This window comes from Corylus avellana, chromosome ca4 (assembly GCF_901000735.1).
Source record: "Corylus avellana chromosome ca4, CavTom2PMs-1.0".
NCBI lineage: Eukaryota > Viridiplantae > Streptophyta > Magnoliopsida > Fagales > Betulaceae > Corylus > Corylus avellana.
In genome coordinates this window covers 8,606,975-8,615,700 of record NC_081544.1, presented here as the reverse complement: position 1 = coordinate 8,615,700, position 8,726 = coordinate 8,606,975, and the positions used below count along the sequence as shown (strand labels likewise).

General features: G+C 35.5%; 1 pseudogene; it reads left to right on the top strand.

The window, feature by feature from the left end:
* The first annotated feature begins 792 nt into the window (after nt 1-792).
* On the top strand, nt 793-8,451 carry LOC132179372 (beta carbonic anhydrase 5, chloroplastic-like; annotated as a pseudogene).
* The last annotated feature ends 275 nt before the right edge of the window (nt 8,452-8,726 follow it).

Here is an 8,726-nt window from a genome sequence, read left to right as displayed (position 1 = left end):
TTATTCGAGCGTCTGAACGACACTTCTTCTCGTCCGAACAGTAATTGAATGGATGATGAATCTTGGCACTTTTGGTCACCATTTTGCTTACCGAATTAAGCCAACAAGAACTTACAGTAATCAACATTTTAATTCATTAGCACCATATCTAAAACCAAAGTCATGTTAAGTAAAGTCAACGTATCATCTTTATCGATCAGTATAAATAGTTTAAGGGTGCATAAATGTGCTACAGAAACTCAATTGCACACATGCTTTGCATTTTATTCTAAGGAATTGAATCGCTATTCGTTTGTTGTTTGAAGTATGCAACAGGTAATTGGACGAACAAAATATGCATTCAAAGAATCTCGACCAAAATTATACTCCCCTCTCCCACCCCTTCTAGCCTCCTCAGAGGCTAAAATCGTCTCTTTGGAGACCCTATCTGCCTCCTCAGAGGCCTTATCTCTGTCCAAAAACTGCAATGGTCCATCCTCCACCACAAAACCTTCGACCATCACCATCTTCAGCCGCTCCAAGTCTGGGTTTAGTTTTTTTCTTGAAATCTTTGGATATGTTTTTTTCAAAATCTATTCTTTTGATTTCAGGAAGTCTTGGATGCACACGAGCCACTCCACAGGGTTCCTGGCCGTCTCCGCCTACGGCTGCCACCAGCGATCCGCCCATCCGACCTCCACGCGCCGATGCGTGTTTAACACGCTCCTGCGAGTAGATCTTACTCGCGGGCGCATGTCCCCCACGCACCGGCATGTGAAGCCTCTTTTTCGCCGCTCCACCTCCACCCACCTCCTACGCCGATCTTCTGGTTCCCTCTCCGGTTCGTGGGCTCGAATGCCTCTGACTTCTCCGCCATTGTTGGTTTTTGGACTTTTTACTTTGCTTTTTAGCTTGCTTTTATGTTCTATAACGCTGTTGTGTTACTATTCTGTAACTTGTTTGTTTTGTTTTCTATTAACCCCAATTCGATTAGGTTTCAGACTCCTCATAAGTGTTGTGGATTTTTTTTCCCTTTCTTTTGGAAAACCTTTTTTCCATTGTTACCGTGCATCTAAATTTCCATGGCTTTTGTGAAAGTTTGTTTAGATGCTTCTATGGAGTTATCGTACTCCCGATGGTTTTGTCCATCAGATTGTGTCACGGCAAGGGTTTTCTCGAGCTGCATTCGCAGATGCCTTCCATCTGCACCTTTGGGGAGTTTATAGTCTGGTTGGATTGGGTTAATCTGTCTAAGCTGCTTAGCTTAATGTGTTTGTCCTGTAACTTTCTTATGTTTTAATGAAATTCGGTTTGTTACCAAAAAAAAAAAAAAGAATCTCGACCAACCATCTTTGGAGCTGCAGGTTAGATATATATAATGTCCCTTTTTTTTTATGTTAGCTTGGAGGGAATGAATACTTCTTAATGTTTCTCTAGATAAATGAATAAATAGTTTGAAGGAGCAAAGATTTCAAACTCATTTTATCGTTTTTTGGATGAATAAAGATTGAATTAATTAATAGGAAAAAAAAAATCAAAGAATAAAAGGCAAGGGATTATTTCTAATTGTAACCCAAAATGCATATTGGAAAACATATTTATAACATTGATGGATTTGCCACAAAACATCCTAACTTTTTGTAATTTAACCATTGATCATGTAAGTTTACCATTATTTTATTTTTATGATGTTTATTTTTTTAAAAAAAAGTATAGGCATTTCATTCATAGTAATTTTGAAAGCTGTGACACTCCGAAAAGTTAGTTCCACATTAGGTGAGTGGATTGTAAAGGTGTTGCATAAATACAATTTCCATATTACATAGTTCTTTACTAGGTAAGACTCAACTTTATAAATGATTTCATTGAGCTCAAAATGTAACTTTGACTAGCTCTTTTGGAGTAATAATAATATAGCTCAACATGGCTAGCGCTTTCTAAGGGTTTTGACAAATAGTATTAGGCTGAAAGAGCAACGCCATCTGGGATTGGGTTGCAACGTGAAGTAGGCCCTCACGAAAACATTAAGGATCGATTTAAGTCAAGGAAATTATGACATTGTAGAGAGTTCCACATTAGTGGGTGGATTGTAAAAGTATTAGATATGCGCTGCTACGTAAGATTAAGCTTTATCGGAAATTTTGGAGAGCTCCATTCGTAACCTAACTAGTATTTTTGAAAGGATAACATGGAAGCGTTTCCCCAGGTCATGGTAGTTTCTTTCATGCTAGAACGGCCCGAATGGGTACATCACAATCTCTAGCATCAACTTGGCAATTACTTCTAAAGAGAAGTTTCCTTGCAATTACTTACCATCCATTGAGAAGTATCCTCTTGGCACCTATTGGCCCTTGGGAGATTACACTTTTCACAAGAGATGTGCCAAAATCATTGAGAGAATGGGCTTGGAAAGAACAAGAGGACACTTAGTTAACTGGGCAACTGGCCTCTTCCACATAGCAAACCAAAGAACTATCAAATGTTTGGGAATCATTTTGCTCATTCAAATGACCTTGGTCGAATACTCTCTTAATTATGCACTCCAAACCAAAAACTTACCATTAGAAAGACTTCGTTCACAAAACCGGATCCCCCTGAAATTTAATTTTCTTATGGACTAAGCTTCTCTGCTTCAAAATCTTGACCTAAGCACAAGAACAATCTCGAGGGCACCTCATCTTTCCCAAGGTCTTATATCTGATGAGGTAGGTCCTACTCCAACACATGACATTTCCAAACCGAAACTATAGGTGATGGAATAAATAACATGTAAGATTGTGTACTCCGAATGAAGCCAATTTCTAAAACCTGACAATAATGATGGTTGCTACAATGTATGCTATTTGACATGAGAGAAATGCAAGAATATCATTTCAGAGGAAAAATAGGGAGTCTAGGTGCATTGTCTTGGAGATTATGTTTTAGGTTAGATCCACCATTAAATCCTTTAAGGGTGTCTGAGATTTTCCCGTTAATAGCTTTATAGTTGGGTCTTGGAGTTTTCTGATGTAATATTTTAGTTTTGTTTGCACACGTTTGCGGTTGTAGGCGTTTGCTTGTATAGGCACTCTCTGACTTTTAGCCTTTAGGCCGTCTTATTTTTTAGGGGTTGCTTGTCAATCTTGTTTAATAGGGAAAACCTTCAATCCAGATATGGTGTAAAACCCCTCATTTACAGCCTCCAATAGAGAACCAACTTGTGAGCTAAAAATACCAAGTTTTTATGTGTGGCCGGAAATCGAAATACCTCCATTGGCCAGTGATCGAGCTCAGGCCATGGTTTCACACAATGGAAACCTCACCAGTGTGTGAATGAGAAAAGTGATTGATGGGTTAGCTTGATTGAAAGATATGCTGTTTTCATCTCTATTCTATATGGCATTTTTAGTTGACATGTTAAATTGTTATTGGGCTCTCTTTTCAATAAATTCTTATTTATCCAAAACAAAAACAAAAACAAAATCCCACACCTACTCTATCTGGTTGCTCTAAATGTAACTACAAACACATTATCCACAACACAATTCATTTATACCGCTAAACTTATGGGTTTACCTTATTTCCAATGTTTTTCATTCTTATTTCCTTAATTTCTATGTAAATGTAAATGCAGGTACCTGTAAGTAATGTCATCATAAGGAAACATGATTCAGAAGTATTTACTGAACCGTAATCTGAAATTTTCATGTAATTCTTTGAAACTTGCATATAAAAGAAAATTATTCCATAATATGAAAAGCTAGATGCATTTTCTGGAATAAGTCTGACAACAAACTACTTGTAGCAATCCCAGAATGATAACCCTAAAATTTGCAACATCCTTAAATATTTTTAAGGAAAGGCACGAAATCGATCCATTGTTATATAATATAATACTGAAAATCTTCATTAATGGAACCTCTTTGTGCCCTTTCAGCTTGAGAACAGGGCCTGCACCTCGTTGAGCAATGAAATCATGGATAAGACTCGTGAACTGAGGTATTATGTTATAACGACATTTCTATATCAAGTTGTTATACTCAAAATTAATTAATGTACAAAATGATTACAACTAATTACAGGCAGATGATGGGAGAAGAGCTCCAAGGATTGAATATGGAAGAACTAAAGAAACTAGAGGAACTCGAGGAAGGCTTGAGTCGCGTTTTAAAAGCAAAGGTTGTCTCTCTTTGTTGTCTCTGTTTGCTGGCATTATAATGGAGGGATGAGATTTTTGTACTGTACGTATCTTAACATGAGAAGCTTTTACGTGTTTCAGGATGAAAGATTTCTAGAAGAGATGAGTGCCCTTGAGCGGAAGGTGATCATGAGCTAAACTTTAATTTCATATGACGTGCATTTCATGCAATTATTATATATAATTTAGGAAGATATTTAATGGAAAGCATTTTCATACTAATATTCGTGAATACATAGAATATTTAATTGAAATGTGAGGTAAATGAAAAAGACAAGGTTCGAGCTCATGACCGTTACTATAATACCATTTTAAATTACTAACTATCCCAAAACTTTAACTTGATAGGAAAAGATGAATTAAATCATTTAATTTATATTTCAACATGTAGTTGCACACAATTACTTAATTTTAGAGCAAAGTATTTGATAACTAGAAATGAATAGGTTGATGCAAGTTTATAAATTAAAATCAAAGAAATTTGCCTTCCTTTTGCCAAGGTCTTTGTATGTGCAGTGGCTTGCTCAAGCATTGGGAATGGTCTCTCACAAAGCTAACAACCACCATAGAACCTTTAGTGAAATCATTTTGGCCATAAATCCAGCACCATATGCTATCTTAAACCCATTTTCAAATAACGTGCGAGTGTAAAAAATGATAGAGTCTCACATTGGAAAGATATATGTAAGAAGTGTGAATAGTTAATATAGCATTGTTGGGCCTAAACTCATAGGCTTAAGCTTTTAAGTTGTGTGGTGCCTCAACATGCTATATTTGGAAAAAAGAGGAATTTGAGGCATAAATGTTTTAAGGCACCTAGGCTCAGTAATTAACATAATCATTTTTATGTCCTGGGTATTTCCAAAAATATTTTGCTCTTTGGATTTCTATGTTGTTGGTTTTGTTCTCTTGTGAGGAGCAACTGTCTATTTGTATTTCTTCTTATTCTTTAATATCTCCCTCTTTCTCTCACTCTCTCATTTTTTAATATGCAGGTATCCCAACTGATGGAGGATAACCATCAACTAAAACAGGTATCAGGTCTTGAATTTCTCTACTTTTTTCTTTGTTTCCCTACTTTCTCAATTGATGGAAAATGCCTGTTTCAGCAGATGGAGAAACAGTTTAACATTAAAACACATGCAATTGAACAAGGTCAGTCAACTGAGTCAATCACCAATATTTGCAGCTCAGCTGATCCTCCTCAAGACCAAGACAACAACGACACTTCTCTCAAGTTGGGGTAAGTTTGCAACATTACAACACTAATTAACTTTGTTTTTCTGGTTTTCTGGTTATAATATGTAGTTAGAGTATTAAGATTTCAATCCAGGGATACCTTAATTTAAATTTTAGTAGTTGGGGCATATAGTTTAAGTTTCTATTCAACAACTTAACCAAACAGATGGATCTGTCCTAGGGTTTAACTATTTAGTTAATATATTCTAAACTTTGGTTGGAGACAAAATGCTAAGACATATGTAGCATGTTGATATCGAAGAGATACTATAATTATCTTGGTATATTTTTCTATGTCTTGCAGGTTACCTTTCCCTACTGATTTTGAAAGATAAAAGAAGGTCAAGAGTACATGGGATACATTTTCTTTATGGGTAATACTATTTAGTAGATTGGGTCATCTTGTATAACTGCCATATAGTTAGATGACGTAACAAAAAATCAGCCAATGAATCAGCACTTGTGAAAATAAATAAATAAATCGAGTGATAATCAAATGGCTGATTTTGACTGCACATGATCTAGGTATATAGTAATTATACAAGAGTCTACTAAATAGAATTACACTTTTCTCAATTTAACAATCGATTATCAAAAGCATTGGAAAAATAAATGGGATTCTACAAAGGAAAGGATATGGATTCCAGACATAATGCAGAATGACAATAAATGGGCTGAAAGGTTTGTTCCCAAATGGCCCATTAAGTAAAAGATCACATGCTATATTCATTTTCCTATTGATAAATTGTATCGATCAGTTAATGTCAATCATAAAAATGTTTTACCAAGTTGATTATAGTTAATTCATAGATTATATGCTATTGTAAAGCAAACAAGGGTAGTCTTTCCACTTCTATATCTTTTGATAGCTTAAAATATAAACCTTCCCATTCTTCAGGAAATGCTCAACCCTTCCCATTGAACTTGAACATACAAACATCTTTCTTTTTTTATATGCTGCTTCAAATGTATTGCTTTGATGCTTGCAGGACTGGTCCACGTTTAGAGTTGAAGGCTTCCAAGGAGCCTCCAGGACAGACTCCGCAACTTGAAAATAGCAGGCTGGAGAGCTTGGCCGAAACTGAAAATGTGTGTGACTTTTTTGAAGATTTGAAACATCGATTTCTTAGATTCAAAAACCGTAAATTCAAGTAAGCAGCAAACAACTCTGGCCTAAAGTTTTTGAGCTCTAAAGCAATTAGTTTCTTCTAAAGTGAATTGTTATTTGTACAGAGAAAACTTGGAACATTTTCAAAATCTTGCCAGGGTCAAGCACCAAAGGTAATCATTTTTTCTGGTTAGTCATAATTATTTATTGCGCGTGTTATATAAACATTGAGAACATCATGGGTGGACAAGCTTTGGCCTTTTCCCTCATCTTTTCTTTCTTTTCTATTTTTCTGCAAGTGTCAGGAATAGATAGCCTGTTAAAACTAACAAGTTCTGGAACAGTTCATGATTATTGCTTGTGCAGACTCTAGGGTTTGCCCCTCAAACATCTTGGGGTTTCAACCAGGAGAAGCATTCGTGGTTCGAAATATAGCAAATCTAGTACCCACATTTGAGGTGTATTACATTGCATTTTGTTTATTTTGAATTTCTACTTCCCAAACAGACAAGCACTGAGGCTACAAAGTATTTTCCCCCTTCATTTTTTCTTCCTGTGTGTTCAGAGTGGACAGTCAGAAACAAATTCTGCATTAGAATTTGCTGTAAATGCTCTTAAAGTAAGTATTTCATACCTTGAATTGTGGACCCCCGGGGGGGTTGTTGTCTTCATTTAATAAATGAAGACAACTTTATTATTAAATGAACATAGATTTAAGCATCCAACTTTATTATTAAGTGAAGACTACAACCCCCACCCACCCACCCCCCCATTTTACCAGTATTTTACATGTATCATTTAAGTACCTTTTCTAAGAGAACATACTAGTCTTTTGTATGTGTTATTTCTTTTGGGTAAATAACATTGCTCTCATGTTTTTTTTAACTTTGCTAAACTTTTCTATACAGTAGCTTTATTAGAAGTTGGGTTGTTGTTGGAAACAATGCAAGGCTAATCACAAAGTCTGAAGCTTCCAACCTAAGCTTTGACCAGCAGTGCAGACACTGTGAGAAGGTAATCTTTCATCCTTAATTTGAAATATCGAATCCCATTGTTTGACTGTTTGATTCAACATTAATATTCACATCTTTATTTTTGTAATAATTTAATGTATTCTCGAATATGGGATTCGGAAAAATAATAATTTTTATTAGGACCTGACATAAACTGGGTCCTTTGTGCCATCCAACAGGAAATAGACATTTAAGCATGGAACACCATAACTGATTAAGACAAAAACACTAGATGTTACACTATTCACTTTAATGTTGTCACGTCTTTTAAAAAATTTAAATATTGTGACATAGTGTACACCATTAGAAGCACCAATTTTAAATCATGACCATCAAATGGATCCCGTGGGGTGGGGGGGATTATTACATCGTGAGTGGTGCTCTGAATATATAAGACGACACTTCTAATTTATAAAAGGTTCTTGCATGTTGAGTATCTAAGCCTCTTACATGTTTCTGTAATTCTACCACAGGAATCAGTCAACCATTCCTTGTCAAATCTGCTCACTTAGACACTTACCCATGGATAGAAGAAAAAGTGGCTAGAGGAGAACTCTTTGTGCATGGTGGGTACTATGATTTCGTTGAGTGTACATTTGAGTAGTGGACAATGGATTATGAGGGAGGCAATTTACAGAAGAATAGCAGATTTGCAGTCAAAAACCAATTTTACTGGTGCGAAATTTTGCTACCACCTTCTCTGTATGGTTTATAATGTTATGTTATTTTATTTTTTGGCCTTTTCACAATTTATTTTGATTACGAAAGCTGAAGCATAGGCTTGATTTATAGACATTGAAAATAATTGAAAAATACTGGTAATCTGTCGAATTTTAGGGAATATCTACCCTGTTGTATATGTGTCTCAATGAAATATGTTCTTTTCACTGTATAATATACCTATTTTCCTGATGTAATTCTACTGACATTCCTTGGATTTGCAAGTTTTTTACATCTTTGTTTTACTCAATTGTTCTAATAAATTAGTTCATTCGACTTGTAGTTAAAATCATTAAAGGAAATTAGTCTCATTAAAGTAATTGGATACGGCAGGGTATTTGATTTGAGGGAAAGATATGGATGAGTGTGTGTATGAAGTCACCTGCATTTTGTGATTCATATCTGTCAATGATTTTATTAGAACTTGATGCAACGTAACTTAGTGAGCTATAGCGAAGAACATCAATAAGCAGCGGATAAATAATTCCAG